General features: G+C 40.5%; 2 long non-coding RNA genes across 2 annotated transcripts; one reads left to right on the forward strand and one right to left on the reverse strand.

Moving 5' to 3' along the window:
• Positions 1-624: 624 nt before the first annotated feature.
• LOC126175518 (uncharacterized) lies at positions 625-9,532 on the reverse strand. The gene is made up of 2 exons (XR_007535586.1): positions 9,264-9,532; positions 625-925 (listed from the first exon to the last, which is right to left on the reverse strand). It is a non-coding gene; the product is annotated as an uncharacterized LOC126175518 (long non-coding RNA).
• Positions 9,533-14,172: 4,640 nt separating this feature from the next.
• On the forward strand, positions 14,173-27,071 carry LOC126175515 (uncharacterized). Its single transcript, XR_007535583.1, has 2 exons — positions 14,173-14,438; positions 26,310-27,071. It is a non-coding gene; the product is annotated as an uncharacterized LOC126175515 (long non-coding RNA).
• The last annotated feature ends 523 nt before the right edge of the window (positions 27,072-27,594 follow it).

Below are 27,594 nucleotides of genomic sequence, written 5' to 3' on the forward strand. Positions count from 1 at the left end.
GGAGTGAGATGGCGGAGTTTTGATAGCGGATGATCTGGACAGGGACAGTAAATTTGTAAGACTGGATTTCATGAACTGATATATATATATATATATATATATATATATATATATATATATATATATATATAATGCCTTTTGAACACTATTAAGGTAAATACATTGTTTGTTCTCTATCAAAATCTTTCATTTGCTAACTATGCCTATCAGTAGTTAGTGCCTTCAGTAGTTTGAATCTTTTATTTAGTTGGCAGTAGTGGCACTCGCTGTATTGCAGTAGTTTGAGTAACGAAGATTTTTGTGAGGTAAGTGATTTGTGAAAGGTATAGGTTAATGTTAGACGGGGCCATTCTTTTGTAGGGATTATTGAAAGTCAGATTCCGTTGAGCTAAAAATATTGGCTGTCAGTTTAGTGTTGATCAGAATAGGTAAAGAGCGAAATGTCGGAGTACATTCAGTTCTGCTCAGCTGTTTGAAAATCAAATGTTAGAGGTTCATCAGCACAGTAATTCATAAATTTTTCTAAGGGGACCGTTTCAATTGACTGCCATAATTTTACCATCAACATCCATTCATTTCTGTTCCTGAAATAGCTTTCAATCATAATTAATATTTAAGTGAACATTTAGTGTGTGTTCTAGTATATTTATCTAATTACAGGCATACATAATAGACATTTTTATGGACATACATAGAAAGAGTAATAAAACGTCATATCTAATCCCAGGCGTTTCAGAGCGTAAATACTTTCAGATACATTCCAGCACATAACAGGAACTGGGCAGATTGTTGATGGAGATGCAGGAGATTCTCGCACATGCCGGGAAACTCCAAGGTAGTTACTGTACACGGTCTTCAGAAAATTTTTGATTAAGAGACCATTTGTCATCGCCTGGTTCTTCTAGCTCCTTGGTCGATCGCCGTTCTGTAAAACAAAAGCACATCTATTTGTATGGTGCATCTTTTTAACATCGCAATTCAAGATGCATGCAATATTCATACAGCGTCCACAAGTATAGTTCATTGACAATGTCTTGTCCGAGTTTTCAGCTGGTTGCGGGGAGCCGAACAAGCAAGCCCCACCTGCTGAATGAGCCGTAGTAAAGTTAACTTTGAAAAGCGCGCCGCAGAGCGTAGCGTGAAGCAGTCCCCCACCGTTTTCTGGCACTGGCGCCGTTGTCGCAAATGAAAGCTTCGGTGTCTCCCTCATCATCATCGGGGCGTCAAGAAGCGACTTCTCTGCCGGTGCTAGACGGACAGCACGCAGACCGCGGCATCAGCGTAAGCGACGCGAGCAACGGCTCCGTGGTATGGGACGTTAACTGCTCGTCGCGAAAGTAATCTTCCTGAGCGATGGTACGCAAGGGCCCTAATTTGCAGTTCGGCCGTATGCAGTCGACCGGCAAGGAGGTTCTGAAAATCGGCGCGCCTTCCGTTGAAACGGCTGGCAGCGGGCGGCTCGGCAGAGCATTTGGGGGTGATGCGTTGGTTCAGCCCTGGGAGTCGTAACGCACCAGAAGTTGACTATTGATTGTTAACAGATTTTATGAAGTTTAATTGAATTCAATTTACTTATTCTTGTTAAGTATAGCAGCCGTATATTTTGGGGGTTTTCCGCCATTCATTCTCGTCTGCCCATCCGCGAGAAGGTGTTAATATTAGAAAGGGTTGTCCGTTTGTCCCCTTTTGAGGACGAAAGGGAGGGGGGGGAGTCAGAGTAAATCTGTGGTTCGGATTGCTTATTTCTCTTCCCAGCTTACCTACGGGTTATTCGACTGTTAGCCTCTGCCATGTCTATGAAAGTCTAAGGCATCAATGGCTGTACTCTATAAAATGCAAGGCACAAGGACCTGATCCATTCCCTCGCCTGCCATAACTAGTATTACTAAACTCACGTGTAAAAGGTACTCTAAGAAAGAAGAAAAATTCCTTTTGCCTCGTGGTAAGAAGTAGTCAATTGCACAACGAATTCCTGCTCATCTGGAAGCTGTAACTTACGTAAATTTGTGTTTATGTGTATTTGGCTATAATCAAGCAAGGTTGCTAATGTACGCCATAGTGAATTTTTTATGTTGTTTCTAGTCAGCAAAAACTGTTGTGTGTTTTTTTCCAATTCAATACCTCTTTAGGCTTTTATTCAACGAGCTTATGTGTTTTATACAGGTTGTTGGTAATTAGTGTGTTTTCTTGCCATGGAACAGTTTGCCATTTCATTATGGGTAGAAATTGTTGCCTTCAAAGGTGAATATTGTACAAGTTCGTAAGTCCTACCTTGCGAGCGTGGGTGTTTGCCGTAAGTTAACTGGCAGAAATTTGTAAAATTTTTTTAATATATTTTGGAAATGTTAATGTTATTAACTGTGAGTGCCCCCCACCTTTCGTGTGCATGACTCATGCGTTTTGGTTTTTCTATTTTGAGAACTTTTGTAAGCAGGATTGTCTTTATATGTTGGAGACAAGTTAGATTCTGCGCCATTTAATGAGCCTGAGTGAGGCTGTTGTGGGCGGCGGTAGCTACGGCTGTTGTAACCAAATGGGAAAATTGTCTGTCCAAAAGTGAAACTTTATATTAAAATTGTATTCATTTATTAATGGAGTGAAATTCACCTGTAATTTAGCTGAGCTTGAAATATTATACAGCGTCGCGTTGTATACGTTACATTGCTTGCCTATACTTGCCTTTTACTGGCGTGAAATTTTTTATAATAATTTAATGATTTAAAAGTCCTTACCTATCGTAAATTGTGACTTATTCGTTAAATGATTGTTTTTTTTTAATATCGTAAAGTCTTGCACCAAATTTGAATAAATAGTGTTACTGAAAATTGTGTGTAATTTCACCAGTTATTCCTTGGCACCTACTTCCCCTTTACATTTTGTGTATTAATTTTGATTAAAATACCTTTGGTGAACAAGTACTAATTTCACTGAAACCGACACACAGACAGTCGGGAGGGGAGTGATGGCGCAGGGCTAAAATGTTGTGCTGTCCTCACACTTCTGGCATTATAGTGTAATGTGCTTACTAGTTTTGCATGTGACGACTGTTCAGTTACTTTGTGATGGCTAAGGTACACGCATGTACTGACTGTACTGTCAGAACGCCAATGCTGCCAGTAGCCAGAAATTCTCGTGGGTAGTAGTCGACTGACGTGTACCAGCTTCACCTCATCCAGAACCAGAGAGCCTTCGCTCAGGACATAATGAATAAACTAAACTCGAAATACTGTGACCTTCATACACACTGTCAGCTAGAAATAAAACAATTTGAACAGATAATACACGACGAAACCCGGCAGATGAGAAACAAGTAACGTGTGTTAACACAACGCTAGTTGCAATGTATTTTATCAATGTTTACTTTCTGTCCATTTTATGTTGATGCTTATTCTTACTCCCAATAAATAATTATTCAGTCAGCGTCAGTATGATTTCGGTACTACATGACAAAGATTACCGCCACGTTATTCTTTCAAAAGTGTGTTGGCAAGAATCACAGAAATAAGAACTAATCAAGGAGGCCCTGGAATGATGCAACCGAATCATCACTCAAATAATCTGTTATCGCTGTAATTTTATATTAGTCTCGTCCGATAGTTTGACTTGCGTGCGCCCTTTCTTCTACAGAATGTGACTTGGTTTGGTTATAAGAGTCGCAATCTCTAAATTTGCTCGGGTAAAACAAGGAGCACCTCTGCTATCTTAGTTCGAACGTGCTCGAAGAGACGGCCTCCTTTCATGATCACTAACGTAATTAATTATACTGACACTACAACGAATGTAAACGGATATGAACAGTTAAACAGTTAATGAACAAAGCAGCAACATCTCGTGTCTCCGAACTCAGTAGTAACTGGATATTTTCTCCATTCATGGAGTGAGCATAGCTCTTGTGTAGATGCAAATGACCTGTTTTACCTTAAGATAATGTTTTATTTAGAGAATTATAGGTATTACAAAACTTCAAATCAACCAAAAAGCGTAATATGTTGCTGTGATGTAGTTTATGAACACTTCCCACCCATCAACACATTAGAATAACTTTTCTTAGTACCAACAATATCCTTAGCGATTACTGGCCTTCCTCACAGGTCTGTTAGGACAACTAATGGTCGTGGGGAAAGCTATACAGAGCTTTAATGATATGCGGACAATATTGCGGTCATACATTGCTGTGGCCACACTGTATTACGGCTGTTGATACACTACTGGCCATTAAAATTGCTGCACCATGAAGATGACGTGTTACAGACGCGAAATTTAACTGGCAGAAAGAAGATGCTGTGATATGCAAATGATTAGCTTTTCAGAGCATTCACACAAGGCTGGTACCGGTGGTGACACCTACAACGTCCTGACATGAGGGAAGTTTCCAACCGATTTCACATACACCAACAGCAGTTGACCGGCGTTGCCTGGTGAAACGCTGTTGTGATGCCTCGTGTAAGGAGGAGAAATGCGTACCATCACGTTTCCGACTTTGATAAAGGTCGGATTGTAGCCTATCGCGATTGCGGTTTATCGTATCGCAACATTGCTGCTCGCGTTGGTCGAGATCCAATGACTGTTAACAGAATGCAGAATTGGTGGGTTCAAGAGGGTAATACGGAACGCCGTGCTGCATCCCAACGGCCTCGTATCACTAGCAGTCGAGATGACAGGCATCTTATCCACATGGCTGTAACGGATCGTGCAGCCACGTTTCGATCCCTGAATCAACAGATGGGGACGTTCGCAAGACAACAACCATCTGCACGAACAGTTCGACGACGTTTGCAGCAGCACGGACTATCAGCTCGGAGAGCATGGCTGAGATTACCATGGACGCTGCATCACAGACAGGAGCGCCTGCGATGGTGTATTCAACGACGAACCTGGTTGCACGAATGGCAAAACGTCATTTTTTCGGATGAATCCAGGTTCTGTTTATAGTATAATGATGGTCGCATCCGTGTTTGGCGACATCATGGTGAACGCATATTGGAAACGTGTATTCGTCATCGCCATACTGCGTACCACCCAGCGTGACGGTATGGGGTGCCATTGGTTACACGTCTCGGTCACCTCTTGTTCGCATTGACAGCACTTTGAACAGTGGACGTTACATTTCAGATGTGTTACGACCCGTGGTTCTACCCTTCATTCGATCCGTGCGAAACCCTACATTTCAGCAGGATAATGCAGGACCGCGTGTTGCAGGTCCTGTACGGGCCTTTCTGGATACAGAAAATGTTCGACTGCTGCCCTGGCCAGCACATTCTCCAGAACTCTCACCATTTGAAAACGTCTGGTCAATGGTGGCCGAGCAACTGGCTCGTCACAATACTCCAGTCACTACACTTGATGAACTGTGGTATCGTGTTGAAGCTGCATGGGCAGCTGTATCTATACACGCCATCCAAGCTCTGTTTGACTCAATGCTCAGGCGTATCAAGGCCGTTATTACGGTCAGAGGTGGCTGTTCTAAGCACTGATTTGTCAGGATCTACCCACCAAAATTGCTTGAAGATGTAATCATATGTCAGTTCTAGTATATTTGTCCAATGAATACCCATTTTTCATCTGCATTTCTTCTTAGTGTAGCAGTTTTAATGGCCAGTAGTGTAACTTAAAAATATCGGCACACGACTGCCATTTCGATATAACAATAAATTGTTGAAATTTTGGAAAATGTATCGTTATATTAATATTTTACAGACGGCCCTACTCTGTATGGTCGGGTACTCATTCAGTGCTGCATACGATCCCCATCTATATAACCGCTTCACAGTCTCCTCAATGTAGTAGTAGTGTGTCCCGTAAGAGCTCAGAGTCGCTGTATGCTAACCGATTTCACTCAGACTGCTCATTCAGACTCCTATCTTGGTTGGTGGTACTACGACCATTGGGACGACGACACACATCGACACGTACAGGCAATTCTCAGATTATTTCCGGCTGAACTTGCAGCCCTCAAGAGAAACCAGTCATTGGCCTACATACATGTTCCCTGTATGAAAAGTCAATCATTTCTTGCTCTTGTATTGATTTAAGTAATACAAAGCTTGATTACTTTTGCGTCATCCTCTACGAATTTTGCAATCTTCGCCAATATTAGTATATAAACAGATGTAATTATACGTTTACTGTCGCCGCTTTTCTTAGAATAACTTACACTAACAAACAAAGACGTAAACGGACGCATTCAAAATACCGTAGCTCTTAGAGAATTATTCCCTGATGATTGTAAAGAAATAGAGTGCCTGCAGGTAGAGACATTATTTATTTGCTTTCCTCAGAACAACTGTGTTCATCTGGCCGCCGAGGTTTCTTTGGCCGCCATTTAGAAAACGAGAGTGTTACATAATTTGTCATACGATCAGCATATAAACGCGCTCTTACAAGCAAGGAAATTAATTATACTTCAGAATTTAAATCATAACTAAAAACCTGATTTGGAATGAAGCGCTCGTGAAGTCCAACGTGGATAGTGAAAGTAAGAGATCGGATGTAAGATTAGCAAACTTAAACTTGGATTCAAATGCAGAAGGCAACTTGATTTGATAAACTGATTAAGTGAAAGTAGTATCACAGATAGCAGTAAAAACTGTCAGTGGTGAAAACGTACCATCACAGAAAAACTCTTTTAATCATAATATACCATATATCCCTCGAAATCGAAGCCATGTCCAGTGGTTGGAAAAAACCACAGATTATACCAGTCTTGAAGAAAGGCAGAGAATGTTATCCGCAGAACTATCGTCCGATATTCTTGACGTCTATTTTTTTAAAGTCTTAGAACATATTCAGGGCTCAAATGTAATGAAAAATCTCGAATAGAGTGAGCTGCAGCATGCCAACCAGCATTGATTCTGAAAACATCAATCATGTGAAACCAAACTCGCACCTTTCTTACATGACATCGCGAAAGCCATGGACCAAGGTGGCCAGGTTTATATAGTTTTTCTTGAATTCTGAGGCAGCATTTGACTCAGTACTACACCTACGCTTATTATCGAAAGTATGAAAGCATAGGGTATCGGACGAAATTTCTTCGTAGGATACAGCATGTTATTTGGGAAGGAGAGTTATCGGCAGATGTGCAATTAACTCCAGGGCTACCACAGGGAAGTGTGTTAGATCCCTAGTTGTTCTCGATGCACATTAATGACTTTGCAGACAGTATTAATAGTAACATCAGACTTTGCGCAAATTGCAAATTACACACTTATCTATAATGAAATAATAAATGGAAAATGTTGCACAAATATTTAGTGAGATCTTCTGAAGACCTCTAAGGGTGCAACTACTATCAACTTGCTTTAAATGTCGAAAAATGTATAATGTTGCGCTTGAGAAAAAATAAGGCGTAGTATCATGTGACGACAATATCAGTTAGAGTTGGAAGCGGCGAACCTACACAAATACATGGATGTATCAGTTTGTAGGGATATATAAAGCAAGGGTCACAAAGGTTCGATGACTTACAAAACACTCGGCCGATCCGTTCTACAACGTTCCCCAATTGTGTTGAACCAGTTCCAAATAGGACTAACAGGAGGTATTGAACGTACACAAAGTAGGGCAGCTCGAATGGTCACAAGTCTGTCTGTCCTATTAGAGGACGTCACGGAGGAGCTGAAAACATTTAACAGACAGACGTTTGAAGATAAACGTGCGCTACCCTAAGGCATACTTACAAAGTTTGAGGAAAGAACAGAAAGTGATCAATCTATGCAAAAACTGCAACCCATTATGTATTTTTCCCAAATGGACTGCGAAGGCGAGATTAGAGTAATTTCGGCGTGCACAGAGGTATTTCAGCAACCATTCTTCCTACGCTCCATATGTGAATGTAATGGGAAGGAGACGTAATGACTGGTACAATAGCATGTCCGCCCTACTATGTACACCACAGTGGTTAGATGAGTACGGCTGTGGATGTAAACGTAGAAACGTTTCCGTATACATTGGCCGTTGGCGAGGAAACTGGAGATGTGTGCTTACAAGCCGCTACTGAAATATTGAGTAAGTAGTAAGACTCATAATTGAACCTTGTACCCCGCATTTTTTTCCACTTACTGTAGATATAAATTAGGGTTAACTACATGGTACTTTCGGTTTAACAGAAAATAAACTGGTTCGACGAAATAAGTTGTGTAGTCCCTCTGTGGTATCGTCCACTGTGGATGGTATCCATCCTCTTGTGCTAATTACTCTTTCACCAGCTGCTGTATTTAATGAGCGGTACCTTCTGCAATCTAAACTTTTAATTTCCCTAATTCCTTAGTAAGACTTTAGTCATAAACGCCACAGTCGATAGAGTACGCTCAAAATGTATTCTGGAATCGTCATTTTCTAATGTATTTTATGTATTCCATGCTACGAATGCCACCATTTAAGCTTTTACATAAACAATGAAAAATAAACTTATCTCATGTCAATCATTTCATTGTTTTTTAAAATATTCGCATAGAACATATATACGCTGTCGTATGCGCTTGAACCAATTCTGGTGGTGTAACTCATGGCAGTACAAAGCGTCACCAGAGGCTAGAACTGACCCCAAAAATTTATTCTCGTACAAGAATAGTAAAAAATGCTTCGCGGCGGACCTGTGCCGTCTAAGAGCTACTAAAAAATCAGACTATTTTATCCTAAACCATGACGTGTAAGAAATAGCATACTGACAACGCACTCTTTATTCTAACAGTGCTTCGCTGAATGATTGTTCTTTGGAGTAGAACAGTCATCATACTACAAATTTGGTAATCACACATGTAAAGATAACATGATGATTAAATCAATACCTTACGTTGTCGACAGGCCTTGATGTATATCAACTGGGACAGTAGAAAATGTATGCCCCGACCGGGACTCGAACCCAGGATCTCCTGCTTACATGACAGACGCTCTATCCATGTGACAGTGCGACTGCGGGGATTTATCCCTTGCACGCTCACCGTGAGACCCACATTCCCAACTTAATGTCCACACACTGCATTCGTAGTGCTCCTGCCCACTACACCCATTATTCGCGGCAGACAATCTTACCGAGTCCCGTAAGAGTTCGGGCAATGCGTGTGCATCCGCCTTAACTATATATGGAGATGGTATCTGTTCTTTCGGACACGTCCGAAAGAACAAATACCATCTCCATACATGGAAAGATAAGTTTCAAATAGTGTCCACGACTCAGCTTTGCTTACGCTATCTGGTGACACATTTACATATTTCAGTTACGCGATGTCAGAAAGCGTATACTAAATACGATAGTTACGTACCTAATTTTAAAGTCATCGTATTACGACACTTATTCCCGACGAGAACTTGGCCATCCCTGCACCTCGGCCTAAGTATAACCACATTCTCATGTTCCTGTGGTGGTTCTTGTTCTAGCGGTTGCAAACTTGCTGCCGCCACGGGAACGCCAGGAGATGATGTAGCAATTGCCAGAAGAAGCAGCAGCAACAAAAGCGCGTGTGCCCTCATGGTGTGTACGGCTGTACGGCCTGGCTTCGACTGTCGGAAGCGGTCGCAGATGGTCGCTTCCTATGAGGCGTGTCAACTGACGCAATCTGAGGCGCAAGTATCCGACGCGTTGCGAGATTAAGCGCGGGTGTCGTTCGTATTCATGCATCGTGTTTCTACCAGCGTTACGATTTGTCCTCTCATTTTCTTTCGTTTGTATTCATAAACAGTTACACAACTACATCACCGTTGCGTTACTTAAAAACTGTGTCTGCACCATGACACACTCTATTTTGGAAGAAACCATCAGTTGTCTGTCTCCTCAAATTTTCGCAAAGAAGAGAGATTGGACTTCGTTGTAGGGTTAGCGAACAATTTTGTTTTGGCAGTAAAAAACTATACAGAGAGGTAGATTGAGGAGAATATTAAAATAACAGACAAGGCAAGTTGGTTCTACTTTAGTACTTTACCAAAAGAATAGTGGAATGTACTCCCACAAGCTGCTGCTGTTCTAAGTGTGGTGTGTACTTCTACACGTTTTAAAAATCTGTTATACACAGGCAAACTACGTTTGATAGTTGCTTACAAGTTATATAAGCGTTTGTTTTTGGGGGCACTGAAAACATCAGCTAAAATACGTTTTGCACAACCTACTTGACTTGAATAGTTTGTACAAAATTTTGGAAAACACAGCCCTCAGTCGCGAACACAATTAATTTGTAACCTAGGTTTCGGTGTCACAAGGGACACCTTCTTCGGACAAAATTAAAACTAAATGTTACAGCATAACGTACCAAAAACTTTGAAAGCTGCGGTCATACCTGACAGCGTCAGATAGTCAGAATTAAAATAAAATGGAACAGAGGTGCAAGCCGCTAGGGGCTGCCATGTGTCCTCTGCGTCAGTCAACAAAAAACTGAAACATCATGTGGCTTGTGCGCCACGGCAACTTCAAGACAATACCGCCATCTGGTGTCTAATTGGTAAAACAAGCTATTTTGTAAACGTCTCTCGTAACTGCAGAAAGGGAAATGAACGGCGTACATGAAGTAATTACAATAGCGGGATACTGCGTGATATAAAATACAACAATGAATGACTGGCTGTAGTACAAAAATTCCAGAAAAAATGCATAAAGACTACATATATGAAATGATCCTTTAAATGACATTACTGCTTGCTATAATAGACACTTTATAAAAACCAAACAGTTTTTATTTATTTATATATATGAGCCACAAAAAGCAGAAAAAAACGTATCTCTGAATCTGCAAGACGTAGTTGGCACATCAAAGTGTTAGATCTCGTCAAGCAGCGGCTTTATACCATTGAAATAACTTCTTCCGCTCAACTGCATCTGCTCCTTGAGAAATAGTCCGTCTTTCGAAAGTAAGTGCTTGAAAATTCCCAGCTCCTCCAAACTATCAAGTTTACTCCCTTTTTTCCATATGCTAAATTTCCAACTTCTCAACCCCTTTAGGAGAGTGCCCTGTGATTAACAGGTGATCTGCAAAAGAAGATTTGGGGGAACACTAACCGTTTTTCCTCAGAAAATGTTCTTTACAGCGAATTAAAAAGGCACGTCCTGTTTGACCAATATAATAGGCACCGCAAGTGTCACATGAAATCTTCTAAACACCAGAATTCTGCAGAGGGCTAGTGGTTGACTTTAAATTATAGATGAAATTTTTTCTCAAGTTGTTATTTGTAGAAAAGGCACTATTACATATGTATTTAATCCGAAGCAACCTTTGAATCTGGCATGACACTGGACCTAAAAATGGAATTGAGAAGAATTTTTTCTCCTATTCTTCTGGGACGCTGATGAAAGAACCAAGTGTAGTACCCTTCTTGCCAGTCTTCTTTCTGAGGATATCATCTACCAACCGAGCTTCGTAAGATGTCATCTACCAACCAAGCTTCGTAACCACTATCAAAATTTTGTATTTCACAACAGTCGCTGATTGACAGCTATGTTAAAAACCTTGAATAGTTTGTGTTTGTTTCATAAGAAACTCCTTTCCCTAATCTTATTTAACCAGAGGATATCGCTACATGCAGCCACGCGTCTAATGGAGTAGAACGTAATGCTTAAATCTCTTTCAGTTCAGCAATGCGCACTGAGCTTTTAGTGGTGAATTGGTCAGTGAGACCTTTGCGCCTTTTTCCGTCTGTGAACAATCCTGGAAGGGTTATTTCTAGCACAGACAGTGCACACGTGCGCTTCTTAGGACAAGAAGTGTTATCAGTACGGAAGGCTTTCTGCGTGCACCAGGGCCATGAAAATTCGGCGACTCTCACGAGACATGAGACATTAAACATATTCTTCGCAGTAATCACCCGCCGACAAAAACACCAGCCGCCGACCGCTACCTACGTGTCATGGCTCTTAGGTATCCGTACGAGAGTGTATCAGGAGAACGCGCTGTCGTTTTGGATGTAACTGAAACGATTGTGTTTGCTCAGACGGCCCACAACTGTTGCCATTACGAACAACAATACGTGCGCGAAGGAGCTGGTCGATGGAACAGTTCGAAAGGGACCTCTATCAACGACGTTGTTTTGTTCATAACGCAGTGCAGGAATTGTCTGACTGATGATGATTATCGTAGAGGAATACAGAAGCAGGTAGGTATGACACAGATATTCAGTCCTGCGAATTAAGAAGTTCGCTGGGTCTGTCATTCGCTGGTCGGGTGTCAAGTACGAACGTCCGTCGTTTCTCATAGGTAATCTCAGCACTATGTAATTTCGTACCAGGATTCTCTAACCCACTGTCATGCACTACAGTTAACAACTTGGTGACAGATCTTCTTTCAGGATGAAGTTGCACTGACGCTCCCGCGCCGAATTCGTGAAAGCCTAGCTTTAGGAAGCAGCAAGAAAGTGAGTGGAATGGCATGCACTGTTTGCTTACACGAACTTCACTGAGCTTCCTTGGGGCCAGCTAATATCTACAGTTCGTCGTAAAAGGAACCCTCCTCATACTGTGGATGATCTCTTGAGAGCTGTCGTCGCACTGTGCGAAGGATGGTACAATCTATAAGGGATGGAGCAACATGGTACTGAACATTACCGAACAGCAGATGTTGATTTGCCAGGGTTGCTGAAATGTGAACTAAAGAAGATTGCCTGTCCTCCACAGTACTGCATCTTCTTTTTTATTTTTATAAGGCTTATATTTTCATTCCTTGCTCCCACTGAATCGAGGTCTTCATGCGGTCGCAGGTATACAGGTGACGGAATAGGTGCTACTAGCCATTTTAGAATGTCGAAAAGCATTGTGTCAGTGTGTATTCATATATTGACATATAAAATGAACCTTAATATAAGTCAGTAAGCAATTTACTCCTGTGCTTCGCGTAGATTCCATAGGTTTTGCATTTCCCATTCTAGATAAATAAATTTTTTGAAATCCTTCTCACATGCGTTCGTGTTGGAAGAGCTATATCAAGTGCATTAACGCTGACATTTTAGCAACTGAGTTTCGTGGACAAAGAGCAAAGGTAACGGAGCTAAGTTTTTAAACCTATGAACTACTTCATCGAGAGAGAAGAAAACAATGTCTCGAGTGTATTATATCCATGGGTTAATGTACGTGAAAGTTGAGCATGATTTTGGTTGAGAGCACCAAAATTAGCCGGCCGTGGTGGCCGAGAGGTTCTACGCGCTTCAGTCCAAAACCGCGAGACTCTTATGGTCGCAGATTCGAATCCTGCCTCGGGCACGGATGTGAGTGATGTCCTTAGGTTAGTTAGGTTTAAGTAGTTCTACGTTTTAGGGGACTGATGACTTCAGATGTTAAGTCCCATAGTGCTCAGAGCCATTTGAAACATTTGAGCACCAAAATTCGAGTTCCTATTCATTCTCATGCAAGTAGCGTTCTTCAGAAAAAGTATCGACGTGAATGGTGCCTTTATCAGTGAAAGCTAACCATTGGAAGTGTATATATGTGTGTGTGTGTGTGTGTGTGTGTGTGTGTGTGTGTGTGTGTGTGTGTGTGTGTACGCCTTTGCGCTCTGATGAACACTACCTTACATAGCTGAATGAACTGAAACAGTTAAAACACACACACAAACATACATACACACACACACACACACACACACAAACACACACACACACACACAGTCAGTACAGAGTTACACAGATGCATACATTGAAGGCGGAAGCTTGTGGATGTGTCTCTGGAGAGATTAAACAGGTGGCGCTGCAAATAAAATTTTATTTCTCGTTTCTACTCCTTATTAGTTTTCATACGGTTCATGATGTGTAATGAGTATCGTCCCGACGTTTGACTATAAAGTACAATCCATTGGGCAACACGCCAGCGTTCACGGTCTTGGTAGTCTCTTGGCGGTTTTGGTAGTCCGTGACAAAGATCCGGGATTGGATGTACGCAACGTCACGACAGTGGGATTTCGCATGACTTACTCACGATGACCAGTGCCTCTGTCACTTTCAGGATTCGAAATACTTCCGTGGTTTGCAAACCGGATGCGCGGAACCAAGCAACAAGTATACGCTATCATTCCGACAACCACAAAAATGGCACTAATCATTCCGATCGCTACGAATGCAAATTGCTTAAAAAAAACAATTACAGGAAAGAGACTGTTGAACGCCGAGATTACGTCCGCCGCTGTGGCCACAGGGGAAGCGGCCGGCCGCAACTTCCGCGGTATCTGGCCGATCTGCTATTTTCAGTCGCGTTCCGAAGAATGGACGCCCGGTAGCTGCGCAAATCGCGACCCTGCAGCGCAGGTATAAGAATGCCTCCAGCACGCTGGAAAGCTGTACTCCAGCCATGGCTCTCCGGTCCCGCTCCGCGCTGCTGCTGCTTCTGCTCGTGCTCGTGGTCGTTCTAGCGGCGTTGACGGACGTCGCCTGGGCGTCGAGACCGCTCTACTTCCCCAAGCTCAAGGCCAACGCCTGCCCTCCGGGATCAAAATACTTCGGTGGCCGTTGCAGAGTGATCATCCACTGAGGTACTAACTGAACCCTCTACTATGTAACATAACACATTTGGTGTCATCTCGTTGATATCGGTTGTTCTGCCGGTGTTAGGGATCTTCCCAAAACGATGTTACCGCCTCTTCATCAGGTGTTCACTGAAATACCCTGTTGGAAAGATGCGGACCACCGGAAGAACACCAGGTCTCAAATAGAAGACAACAAATCGACGTCCAAAGTCTAAGATCAATCAGAAAATTTGACTAGCAGTAGATTTCACACATACATAAATATATTTATGAAACTACGCCTTTACATGTGCCACATCATAAACTGGTAAAAACTAAGTGTGGTCTGCGCGATTTTCATCCTCTATTTCAAATGAAGCTTAACTGTAGGTGGGTGCACTAACAAGTGCAAGAACATGTACCACTTTCAAGGTGTTACACGACGTATTTCATAACAGACCAAGACCCTAGAGTATAAGCACTTATTGATACCTAAATCTGCTGTCAACCCCAAACAACTTTTACGTTAAGGTGTAACGAATTTACGTTTGCAGTGGGATGTTTAGGCGACAGTTATGTGAATATAAGACATATTACAAAACCTCAGTTTACTGGACAACTACCTTGCAAAACATTACTTCACAATAAAAGTAAATGTAAAGTTCAATATCATTCTGCGTTTGAATCACCTGTGGGCTATCGCCAAGAAAAACGTTTGCATACAAAGAGGCCACAAAACTATATCCACAGATAAAAACACTGGAAACGTACATGAAGTGTTAATTACTTGGACAATCGCTGATTATGATGGTAGTATTTAAGACCAAAAATACATTAGAATAAGTTTTTTGTGTGCATTATAAACTTAATGGAGTTCTTTGTGTCTCTATCGTACTCTAATCGTACACTCCTCTCGTCGTAAAATTCTGTGTTTTCGACACTTTATCGACGATAGAAATGTCCAAAAACGCTGAAAATTCATAACCAGCGCATTCTTCAATTTTTTACCAGGTAAGGCAGCTTTTGAAAGGCATGTACTTTTCTTGATGAAAAGAGGCCAAGGGGTGAAAAACTGTATCCACAGATGGAAGAATTGGAAACGTAAATTAAGTGTAAATTTCCATGTTACTTAATGTGTCGGCAGGATTAGGGTGCTGAAGAAATTTAGATTATCCATTAATTAAATATTTTATAAGTCATTATATGTTTAGTAATAGGTAACCTGCAATACTTCCGTCGTGCTGATCTTTCAAAGATGTGCTACAGAACCAGTAGGCTATGCAAATCATTTAACCATAGTAATGAACAGAGGCACTTACGTTTGTCTGCCGACTTTCAGTTTTTGTGTAATTGAGTATGTCACAGTATTAAATAATCATTACATTACGTTGTTGATAGACTTTCAACTCTTAAACCATCTTCTTCCATAAATGTAAGGCACTTAATTCGAATACCGAGGGGACGTACTGACGATTTCTTTTGATTGGATGGTGAACAGATGTAATGGGGGAGGGGGCGGCAAAGTGGAGCGCATCGATAGTGAGTTGTGTAGTGGGATACTTGTTTGTGTGTGTGTTCATTGTAATACCTGTTTCGTATCATCTGTCATTTCTTTTAGGTTGGTCAAGAGGCTTTTGTTGCAGTGTGTTGCGTGTACGCTAGGCACCAGAAGAATGTGAAATTCTAATGAACGACCACAGTTGATGCAATAAAAGTATAAAAAAACTACGTTTGTAGAACAACGATTTTGGTTGAAACTGGATAAAAAAGAAAACGACAATATTTTTGTGAGTAATGCATCTGATGTCCATTTAAGATTCCTCTTAAACATCACCGTACAGTCGTATGTTCGTAATGCTGTAGTGTGAAATTTATTTAGTTTCGATAGTAAATTTGTCACAATAAGCACACTTATTTCTGACGGTGTCGACAAGAGAAAAGGAAACGCACTGAAACAGTTCAGCATACATTAGGTAAAAACAATTTATTACTTGCTTTTATCCCGAGTTGTGTTTTTGGACACCCAGTACCACAAGTCAATTGTGATAGCACCGTACATAATTTCACTGTTTTATTCAACAAATACCGAGTGCAATAGTTACATCTATAGTGTCTTAATATGTACACCACCGACTCATTCCTGAGTTTGGTGTCTGACAGATGGCTGGTTCCTCCCGTAGTTCAAAAGCAGTTTGATTAGCACTGCACATGCCATCTATTCTTTGACAGCATATGGAACTGCTACTTGCTTTAATGAATTTTCTTGTTCTTTTTTGGCACAGCTCTATCCATCTCAAGTATTTGACAATCCCTCCTAAATGAAACGAATCACAGATCTGACACTTTATCGGTGGAGAATGATATCACAGTGAAAAATTAGCTTCGCAGTACAGAGACGCTTCGTCGTGAACTACTTGCTGTTATAACTGCGTTGACGTATGTTGCACACCAACGTAATTTCACCCGCAAAAAATTTTGTTTATACCTATTATAAAAGTGGCCTGTGTTTCAATGAAACTCTTAATTGAAACACCGCTTGGTTATGAAACTCTTTCATTTCGACACTATATCATCAACATAAAATCATCTGAAAATGTTGAAAATTAGTAACAAGCCTAATCCATCATTTCTTTGCCGCCTAAGGCAGCATTCAATATTGGTCATACGTTTTTTGATTAAAATTCACATGTAGACGTTGCAAAACTGTAACCACAAGTGAAAGCAGTGGAAACATACATTAAGTATAAAGTACCTGGACGATCAGTGATTAAAGCTGTATGTAATATTTGAGTCCAGAGATGTTTCAGAAAAAGCGTACGCTACTTTTAACTTGGAAAACTAACCACGTGAAATATTTTTGAAAGAATGGTGCCTCATCTGAAGAACGCAGACTGAAACAATATTCCAATGCAAAGTGCTCAGAAATATTTAGATTTTTTTAAAGTAGTTCAACTGATTTTCTGTGCAGGTTGGATTCAGCCTGTAACCCTGCAAGGAAAAAAAGACGAATTCGAATTCATCCGCTTGAAACGTTATGGCCAGCATTGTCTGCAACCCGGGTTTTTTATTTATTGACTGTCTAGTAACGACTAATACAACAACATGCGAATTGTTTTTGTCCCACTGAATGAAACAACTTTTAGGACGTGACGTGGTTTACGAAAGAGAAGGAACGTATGAAACAAAATACAGTCGAATAATGACGTAGGCATTACCCTGAAATCTTCAAACGTGTATAGTATACAGAAATTAAATAATTTTTTATTAAAATAGTTCGTGGTGCAGATCCATATCTGTGTGGTATGCCAAAAAGATTTAACGAGTCGAAGTCCACTTCCATTGCGTACCTCAAAAAATCACCGGAGAAGTCCACATCCGCTTTCAGTTCATGTTCTCAAATGCAACATGAGTTACACGAAGTAGCTGCAGTAGCCGATATACGTCAGTATTGCCAACTGATTTTCAATCCTGGCCAGGACATTTGCTGTGATTTTCAAAATGGTTCAAATGGCTCTGAGCACTATAGGACTTATCTTCTAAGGTCATCAGTCCCCTAGAACTTAGAACTACTTAAACCTAACTAACCTAAGGACATCACACACATCAATGCCCGAGGCAGGATTCGAACCTGCGACCGTAGCGGTAGCGCGGTTCCAGACTGTAGCGCCAAGAACCTCTCGGCTTCCCCGGCCGGCGCTGTGATTTTCTTTGGAATATTTTGTCCTTTGTATTGGTGCCCAATTTTGGTTGTACTGCAATCTCAACTGTCACAAGAGTTTCAAACTTTTTCATATTGGTAGCGTGGTATAATTGCTGAGCTATTGAAATATGCACATGGTGGTCTCTAGCGAGAATTAACACATACACTCTTCTTGAAACCTCTAGATTTAATTGGAGCATATAAATTAGTATTTCAGATATGTTTCTGTTAATGGACAAAAGTCGAATCCATAATGTCTAAAATCGTGCATTTATATAGCGGAGGTTGTTATAAACGATTAAGAGCGATACTGGAATCATTCATGAACTTGTAATAATTTCCTTCAGTCTACGTTCACTGACACAAAGGCATCCAACCAGTGACAACTATGAAACTTCCTGGCAGATTAAAATTGTGTGCCGGACCGAGACTCGAACTCGGGACCTTTGCCTTTAGCGGGAAAGTGCTCTACCAACTGAGCTACCCAAACACGACTCACGCCCCGTCCTCACAGCTTTACTTCTGCCAGTACCTCGTCTCCTACCTTCCAGACTTGCCCGATAAAGGCAAAGGTCCCGAGTTCGAGTCTCGTCCGGCACACAGTTTTAATTGCCATTAAGTGTCATATCAGCGCACACTCCACTGCAGAGTGAAAATCTCACTCAGTGACAACTATATTACTTAATGTTAAAAAAGGCTACAGTCTTACAACTTCACGAACATTCAACTGGGAAAACTGTGCGGAATTGTTCAAGCTGTATCTGGTGATGTGAGAAGTACTCTTTTCTGCATTACATGTCGTCCAATAAATACTACACGAATACTAATATATAAGAAAAATGTGAAAATTTCAGTGGATTATACTCTTTAAGCGTTAGCCGACGCAGCTGCTGTATAAAGACAGCTTCTTTATGAAACGAAATTGGTATTGCCAAATGTGTCATTGTATAATATATTCGTAGGAACTCCCCTTGGAAATAAGGGATGCACTGACCTAGTCTTATGCCATGTCCCTGTTTGCATTCAGTTTAGCTTGCGGGAAGTTAAAAACATTTCCCAAAAGCGAATCGTAACATGTCTCTTGCGGTTATTGCTTAAAGTCAGCAGTGACTCCACAGCCTATCTGAATGAAATTTGGCACGGAAACGTTCTTTCTGTAATATGTTCCAGCTTACTGAAAAATACCATTAATATTTTATCTAAGCTGGTATTTCTAGGTAACAGAGTTTATTCATAACCTACTACATCAGGCACTAACGTTCTAAAAGATTGTAGTTGTTCTGCACATGATACGATTACCCGCATTTTACAAATGTCTACAATATGTTAGTGCCTAAGTATACTTTTTTCTTTAATCACGTTTTATTAGCCTCTGGATACACCGATATAGCCAATTCAAACATAACAGGGCTGCCTTCGCACTGAAGAAATCATTCTCTTCCACAACCTGCTGAGAAATTTGAAACACAAATTTCTGATTCTTGTTCTATATTATTTAACTAACTAAAGGAGCCTAAATAACTTTCCCTATTATATTAATAACTAGTTTGTAAATAACATACACACACACACACACACACAAACACACACAAATTCAAACTTACAGGGATGCCTGTCCGTTGAAGAAATCATTCTCTTCCACAAATTGCTGAGTAATCTTAACCACAAATTTCTGATTCTTCATCTATAGTATTGTAATAGGTAAAGGAACCAAAATCACTTACACTTACCTTAAGAACTAGTTTCTAAATAACAGAATCAGCACACACACACACTCCCTTTCCTTCTCTCTTTCGCTCTCTCTCTCTCTCTCTCTCTCTCTCTCTCTCACACACACACACACACACACACACACACACACACTCACTCACTCTCTCTCTCTCTCTCTCTCTCTCACACACACACACACACACACACAAATTGAAAATTGATATTATTTGGTGTCAACTTTAAACAAAAATTGCACACGCAGCATACGAATGTCTTTATTCACTAAATAGACAAGCGTACTGACACATTCAGGGTAACTATTTGTTAAGTTTTAGCTAACTCCAGCATGATTCCTTTTCATGTGTACTGCAGCCAACGTATAACGTATGGTTACGCTGGTCTTCTAACAGTCGAAGTGTGGTGGTGGTGTTACCTTCTACGGAGCTGTTGCTGGTAGCAATCATGCTTGAATTTCAATCTGGCAATGGTCATTAAGAGCTGCCTATTGCTCCCTTTGCTACTGGCCATACGTTTCTCACATCACTTTTCAGCATACGATTGTGCTCTTGGTGTATGAGAATGGATCTGTCTGTGCCACGTGCCCTCGTGCACATCTTCGGCCTTCCACACTTCATCTCTGATTCGCTTTTGACCCTGTCTCTGATCACAGCAATTAGGATAGATCAACAGTTTGAATGCATCCCTCCTTTACTACATTCTTTTGCTACGATCATCGCCAATTGGTCAGCCGTCTCTTACCTTATTATTTGTCTGTAGTTGTGATATAATAACAAGTATTCGCTATGTCAAATGACAACTTTCCTTGTTTTATCAATTGAGGTGACTTTTATTAAGGTGGAGAGCGTATCCTTGATTGCTACGGTACGGTCAGCTAGGATCGTCACATTGTATCGTAACACCCTTTCAATGAGAGTTCCACCTGGTTTACACAAACACAAACACAAAACACTTGGCCATTATTCAAGACTTTCTAAATCTTGTCACCCGGTATCCGAGTACTCTATGTTAATATGCATCTCTAGTATCTGGTAGATGTTATCATAGAGTTGCTCAAAACAGGTTATCAATCACGTTTTTTGAATAAGATTCAGTAGCCTGATTAGCACTGGAATAGCCTCTAACAGTGGCGCTGTTGATTTTGGAGCTCAGTAATGGGTGGTATAGGGTCTTACTTTAAGATCGTTAATTTCATTTTATTTACTAGATCTGGCGTTGTAAGTGTCCCAGAATACATTTCCTGTAGAGGTACTTTCTACGTACTGGTAAAGGTGCTTCAATTGTTTCGACTAACAGTGCGTTGCTCGTATTATATCCTAAGGCTGCAAACATCTTTATTTTGATACCTGACTTGTGTGTTCAGGAGCTACCTGGAAGATGTACCGCACAACACGCAGGTGTAATCCAGACAACGCGCAATAGCGCGCGATGCATACCTAAAGCTATGAAGGGTTACATGGCCCATGTGTGTACCGTTGTGGTGTGAAGTGTATACAGCGCGTATCACATTTGGTAAACACCTATTAGTACGGATTCAGTCGATGTGACTGCGTCGAGAGTGTATGCTTACTGCCACCGTACTAGGTGCTGTGTGAGAAGAGTTCACCTGTAGCCACTGTGGGAGCTTTTCATTTCCATCGACATACTGCAATTTTCCAGTTCTTTCTTATTACATGCTTTGGACCTCACTGGAATAAATATCAAATGCCTTTACTGGACCTGCGGCATTAGGCTGAGACGAAACTTTGTGGTATCCACAATTAAATGTGCATTGTTGTACGCATTACTGTAGTCTGTTTACAATTTCATTACTTGTTTATTTGTAAAACGACCGGATATCCAGTGACATATGCGATAACTTGTCTGTCGTCCCCAGTCCTCGCTGGAACCCTTACTGAAATATGGGTAGTAGTACGAGGTGATTCACGTATCATTCCAAACGCGTTTTAAACATGTATTACAATAGTTTATATAGGTTGGAAGCAGCCGTAATGGTCTATGTGGTCTACACACGACGAACGTGTAAAACTGCTACAATGCGTATCTTTTTCATTCCCTTACAAACTATGTTTAAGATCTTTAACGGCATCTGTTTTCTCCTTGAAAGCCAGAAATTAATCAATCAGGCTACTTTTAAATGGTTTTAATGCTATCTCTAGGTTACAGTGCCACCCCCCCCCCCCTCCTTCCCATGAACCATGGACCCTACCGTTCGTTGGGAGGCTTGCGTGCCTCAACGATACAGATAGTCGTACCGTAGGTGCTACAGAGAGGTATCTGTTGAGAGGCCAGACAAACGAGTAGTTCCTTAGTAGGGGCAGCAGTCTTTTCAGTAGTTACAGGGCAACCGTCTGGATGTTTGACTGATCAGCCCTTGCAACATCAACCAAAACGGATTTGCTGTGCTGGTGCTGCGAACGTCTGAAAGAAGGGAGAAATTAGGGCTGCAATTTTTTCCACAGAGCATGTACCTCTACAATATGGTTAAATGATGATGGTATCCACTTCGGGAAAATACTTCGGAGGTAAAATAATCCCCCATTCGGATCTCCGAAGGAGGAATACTCAAGGGGATGACGTTATCAGGACAAAAAGAATCCCGGAGTTCTACGGATCGGAGCGTGGAATGTCAGATCCCTTAATCTGGCAGGTGGATTAGAAAATTTGAACAGGAAAATGGGTAAGTTAAAGATAGATATAGTATGAATCAATGAAGTTCGATGGCAGGATGAAGAATACTTCGGGTCAGGTGAATACAGTTTATAAGTACAGAATCACAAAGGGGAAATGGAGGAGTAGATTTAATAACGAATAACAAAATAAGAACAAGGGTAAGATAGTATGAATAGCATAGGGAATGCATTATTGTAGTCAAGGTAGACACGAAAGCCCGCACCCACCACAGTAGTACAAGTTTATATGCCAACTAACTCCACAGATGAGGAGGAGATTGAGGAATTGTATGACGAGATAAAATAAATTTTTCAGATAGTTAAGAGAGACGAAAACTTAAAGGTCATGGGGGACTGGAATTCGATAGTAGGGAAAGGAAGAGAGAGTAAGGTAGTAGGTGAATATGGATTGGGGGAAAGGAATGAAACAGGGAGCCATCTGGTAGAATCTTGCACAGAGCATTATTTAACCACAGCTAACACTTGGTTTCATAAACATGAAAGAAGGTTGTATACGTGGCAGAGAGCTGACGACACCGAAGGGTTTCACATTGATTACATAATGGTAAGACAGAGATTTCGGAACACGGTTTTAAGTTCTAAGACAGTTCCAGAGGCAGATCTGGACTCTGACCAACATTTATTGCTTAAGAACTGTATATTACAACTGAAGAAATTGTAAAAAGGAGGGAATTTAAGAAGGTGAGACCTGGATAAACTGTAAGAACTAGAGGCTGGAGAGAGTTTCAGAGGGAGTAATAATGAACGATTGAAAAGATTATGGGAAAGGAATATAGTAGGAGACGGATGGGTAGGTTTGAGAGACGAAATAGTGAAGGCAGCAGAGGACCAAGCAGGTAGAAAGACGAGGACCAGTAAAAATCCTTTGATGACACAATGTATATTGAATTGAATCGATGAAAGGACGAAATATAAAATTGCTGTCAATGAGAGGCGTGAAAGGGAATACAAACGTCCAAAAAATGATACCGACAGGAAGTGCAAAATGGCTAAGCAGAAATGGCTCGAGGACAAATGTAAGGATGTTGGAGCATAAATCACCAGCGGTAAGATAGATGCTACATACAGGAAAGTTAGAGAGACTTTTGGAGAGAAGAGAACCACCCGTATGAATATCAAGGGCTCAGATGAAAAACCAGTCCTAAGCAAAGAATGGAAAGCAGGAAGGTGGAAGGAGTATATAGAAGGTATATGCAAGGGAGTATATACAAGGGAGACGTACCATAGGCCAATATTGTGGAAATGGAAGAGGACGCAGCTGAAGATGAGAAGGGAGACATGATACTGCGTGAAGAATTTGACAAAGCTCTAAAAGACTTAAGCCGATACAAGCCCCAAGGAGTAGCCAACATTCGTTTAGAGCTACTGACAGCCCTGGGAGAGCCAGCCATGACAAAACTCTTCCATCTAGTGAGCAAGATGTATGAGACAGGCGAAATACCCGTAGACTTCAAGAAGAACATAGTAATTCGAATTCCAAAGAAAGCAGATGCTGACAGGCGTGAAATTACAGAACTATCTGTGTAATAAGTCATGGTTTCTAAATTCTAAAACGAATCCATTCCGGAACAGTTGGGTTTCCGGAGAAATGTAGGAACACGCGCGGTAATACTGACCCTACGACTTCTCATAGAAGACAGGCTAAAGCAAAATAAATCTAAGTTTATAGCATTCGTAGAATTAGAGAAAGCTTCTGACAATGTTGACTGGAATACACTAAAGGCGGGACGGGTAAAATGCGCAGAGTGAAAGGATACTTATAATTTGTACAGAAACCAGATGGCAGTTATAAAGAGTCGATGGGGAAGCAGTGATTGAGAATGGAGTGAGCAGGGTTGTGGCCTATATCCGACGTTATTCATTCTATGTAATGAGCAAGAAGTAAAGGATACAAAAGAAATATTTAGAGTAGGAATTAAAGTCTAGGGAGAGGAAATAAAATCTTTGAGGTTTTCCGACGACATTGTAATTCCCTACTGGGAGATGAAGAATCTTTCAGAGGATAGAGTAGCATTGAGAGCTGCATCAGACAAGTCTTTAGACTGGTGACCACAACAAACAACAAGTTTCAGTGACAGTTTGATTAATTTGATGCTCATGAACAATCAAAGAGTTACAGTGACTGGTTACAGTGACAGAGTGACTGATTGATTAATTTGTAGATCATCACTTTCGACTTTGTCTGTTTCAATCTCGATATCAATCATCTGCGGGATTATCCAGACACCATCTCCTCTGTGTCAATTCAGTTTGACAATGAAGAGACCGCCAGTAGCATTACGGAATCTTCTTCTTTGTAGCCGTGTTGTTATTTATGGTCGTTGATGAGTTGAATTATCACAGTATTCATACCACTTGCAAAATTCCTTTTCTTTAACTTTTTCTATGACACGTGCCTGACACTCTTCAACCTGCATGAAGTTCAGCTCCGTGTTAACTGTTTAAATGTTCTTTAAACCACTCTACTCTCTTCTCCCACCTGAATAGCGTCGTGTGTGGCATCGAATTAATCACAGTCTTTCCATTAAATTGTAATTATCCTCTGTATACATCCTCTACGTCACTGAATTAATTAGGTGAATATATTTCTGCATCCAGCACTTAATAATATTTTTCCCAAGAACAGCTTTCAATACTATTACACAGATAATAACACCCTCCACTGCTGCAATGGGGACACTTTCAGTTAGAGAAACATACTTATTTTCTCCACTTCACTAAAGGAGCAATTCGTTATTAATTTAATTACTAACGCATGCTTTCAAATTTGTATTTCTAATATGGCATTTTGTCGACAGTAAACAAGTGATACATCAGCCCAAGGTCGTGACTCACAGATTGTATTATTGAATTAATCCTAATACTATATAGCGTTCCTCAAATACTTTTGCTACCGGAAGTTACGTACTACAGCGTCTTCATAGCACTGCAGTTATATTAACTGTTGCTGTTTACAGCAACATGTTACTTTAATAGTTTCTCCTCACAATAACTTGGTATTGCGTAGCCAGAATGAAACTGTTATTTTCTGTATGCAATTATACATGGGATTTTGTGTTCACGTTTCCTTCGTCAACTTTATCAAAAGGTAGTCACGGAATTTGCTAACAGTACGTTTATTTTCTGGCTATCATTATAGGGCTTATGAGTTTCTTCTCGGCCGCGGTGAAGATGTTTCTTTTTCTGTCTGGTAGTGCGTAGTGCTGTGGCTACGTACTTGTTTATAGACGGTCTCTTTTCGAATTTCACTGTCGGAAAGACCACTGTCGCCAATTTGTATTCGTTGTGTGATCCATTGGGTATATGACCTTGGTTTATGGTTGCTTGTTTTCCCAAAAAGCATTCACTAACTTCATTGCAATTCTTCATACTGTTGAAAATAACTGCATCAGCGAATAACTTAATAACGTGGCAACATAACTGCAAACAACGTTGTGTCAGATCAGATATGTCTTCATTATCAATGGCTACGCCGCGTTAATTTCTCAACTAGGTTTTTCTTTACCCGAGAATGATTCTTATTATTTTATTTGTATTGTTGATTCATTAATACAATTTTAATATTTCTGTTCATTTCTGTTAAGAGATTGTCGAAATATAATGAAGCATTGGGCGATTATGTGCTACTGACGTAGTGTTCCAAAGGAAAACAATGTAGTAAGTGTATAATAATAAAATTAATTCAACAACATATCCGTCAAGAACTGATTTAAGTGAATTACAGCTAAGAGTAGTCGAATAACTATTGAAATCACTATTATGATCTATTTGTTACAGATTACTGTTGGCAATGCGGGCTATGGTCGATGCTCGGGATGAAGACGCAGATGTTCTTCACTCCAGGTCGCAGCACCGATACTAGAAACGTGTGCACTTGCTGCAGGTCTCTGTAGCCAACGAATGGCCACAGAGCCACTACTGTAGTTATTTATTTCTAGATGAAGTGCAAAAGAAACAAAAAATACAAATAGCCATAAGCATTTATTCTATAATATCATGTAACTGTATTTCGTATTTTAATATTGTGTTTCCATTAAGAGTTTAATTACTGAAGGTTTTGAGCCATTTTCTTAGAACTTCCAAAAGCCAAAATAACAGTATTTCAGTCAGTTTTACACTCAAATATTCGCCAATTATTACTCAGTTTCAGTGGACACTACGGGCATATTTTTGTAGTTATTGAACTTCACACAGTCACGTTTTGTGTTCTTCAACATAATCTATGAAACTATCGTTACCATGGCTTACTGCTTTTTCAGTACACTAGGCCACGTAATTCACCTGTTTTCTGCAAAAGAAAATAAATTTACCTGTCATTCCTTTATAACCTGTACTACATAAATGTTTTGACCTATGTCGCATCATGCTGTATATCGTTACGAGTAAAGAGGAAACAGAACTCACTTCCTGTACACAACAATGGTTTCCCTGTATGGCTAGATTATCATTTTAGTAATCTAACCATACTAGTGGAGCACTGAATATTTTTTTACCTTGCTCTGTATCATAAATCCACAAATAAACTATATTTAAACGTAATGAATCTCTGCCTCTGAAAACATGAAAGTATTACATAAAATACGGGAATACCAATACAAACAATACTGAAACAATCCCGATCATCCAAAATAATTTTAAAAAATTCCAAGATCTGAGCTAATAGCATTATCTTCCACATGCTCTGTAATTTAATTAAATGATTACTATTCTAATGTCCTTATGTTATCTGTGTAATGTGTTCTGTAACTGAAGCACGATGCTTGGGGAACCGCACTTCAGATATTCAAAGGATTGCACTGTTTGGGAAATTCTTACAGCATGATCATTTGATGGAACTTTATTCAGATTATTATATACGGTTTATACATAAAACTATGACAAGGATTGCATTAGTACAATCCAGTAAAAGGGTTTCACAAAGTCTTTTCATCTTCAGACACTATCCTCTTCCTCCCCTTTCGTTTATCACCCAACAATGTTTAAAACACGAAGCGGCTCTTGCAAACCACTAATCCTTTCTGAAAAAGATTTTACAGACTGCTACTACCTATATATTGGAGCT

Source organism: Schistocerca cancellata, chromosome 3, assembly GCF_023864275.1.
Source record: "Schistocerca cancellata isolate TAMUIC-IGC-003103 chromosome 3, iqSchCanc2.1, whole genome shotgun sequence".
Lineage (NCBI taxonomy): Eukaryota > Metazoa > Arthropoda > Insecta > Orthoptera > Acrididae > Schistocerca > Schistocerca cancellata.